This window comes from Sinocyclocheilus rhinocerous, unplaced genomic scaffold, assembly GCF_001515625.1.
Source record: "Sinocyclocheilus rhinocerous isolate Xijiao unplaced genomic scaffold, SAMN03320098_v1.1 scaffold86, whole genome shotgun sequence".
Lineage (NCBI taxonomy): Eukaryota > Metazoa > Chordata > Actinopteri > Cypriniformes > Cyprinidae > Sinocyclocheilus > Sinocyclocheilus rhinocerous.
The window spans coordinates 1,209,866-1,211,240 of NW_015650012.1; positions in this window are offsets into that span (position 1 = coordinate 1,209,866).

A 1,375-nucleotide genomic window follows, 5' to 3' on the forward strand; every position below is an offset into this window, starting at 1 on the left:
AATGCCACATGTTTATAATGCTGTGTCAAGTTAAACGTACTTCAATCTGTTGCTCCGTCTGGCTGCTTTTAAATGCAATAATTCCTCCAACACAAGACTATGTGCCTCCTAACGTTACTGAAGAACAACAAACTCAATGACTCCAATAAAGTCCCACCACAACAGCCGTATTTACCCCCCTCAATCCCCCTGATCTCTGGCAAATCCTCTCATGACCCATATCTGTGGAGTCAACATCCTCAGAAGCCCAATAGCCCTCTCTCCAGCTCAAGAGCAACAGATAACTGTCCCCATCACCGCCCCGCCGAGGCCAGCAAACACCATTCTGGAAAAAGCTTGGGGATCGGTCCCCCGGGGGGGGGGGGTTATGTTTGTAATGTTGTAATGGACAACTGCATCGAGATGAGATGGGGATGGTTGGGGTTCAGGGGGTTTTCATGAGGGATGGATATCCTTTTAAAATAAGCCACTGGAACCTACATGAACGCAGCTGGAGTTGAAAGTATGGCTTATGGGTAGCATTGAAGACGGTGTGGTTTGATTACCTGGACATTTCTGCGATAGATAAAATCAAGAGAGGGCACGTGACTTGCTGTGAGATGTGACTCGGTTTTTGAGGTCCTGCCAGTGTTTTGAGTGATGGTCTTGGAGGCTAAGCAGCCGTCCTCTCATATGCCTGAGGGCAAACATCTGGATCCAAATCTGAGACCCAACACACTTTAGATGGAAGAGGAATCAGGTCACAGTGACCCACGCAGGGCACAGTTCCAAATAAATAAATTAGTAGAGCAACAAGGCCACACGACTAAACCAATGTAAGCACTGACCTTATTGAGATAAAAGTGGTTTTAGAATCTATGGAGACATGGATTAAGATCTGATTTCTCAGAACTAAAGAATACAGTGCATTTAATTTCAGGCCAGACTCTCTTGTAACCATATAACCGCAGGCCATGCGAATCTTACGCCATAGTTAGAGGCCAGTACAACCTAGCCAGATCCAATTAATGGTCTTATTTTATTAGCCTGCGTGCTGCGCTGTCCATCCCAATCAGCCCAGAGTGCATGTAATCTGATATTCTCTTTACAATGCAAGGTGCACGCTGTGCACCCGCCACTTTTTAGCATCACTGAACAAAGCTCACTGTACTACCGAAATGTCACAAGGGGTTACGTCAATCAACGCCGCTCCATGGCAGGCAACGTGGAATAATTCATACTTGCACACCACAGAGAAGGCTCTCTCTCTCTCTCACGCACACACACACAGGTACATGGTGCGCAGATGTGTACAACTCCAATACACAAACACTTCAACTCGGAGAAGCAACAACAGTCGACATCTGTCACTTTTACAGGAGCAGCAGTGTGGGGG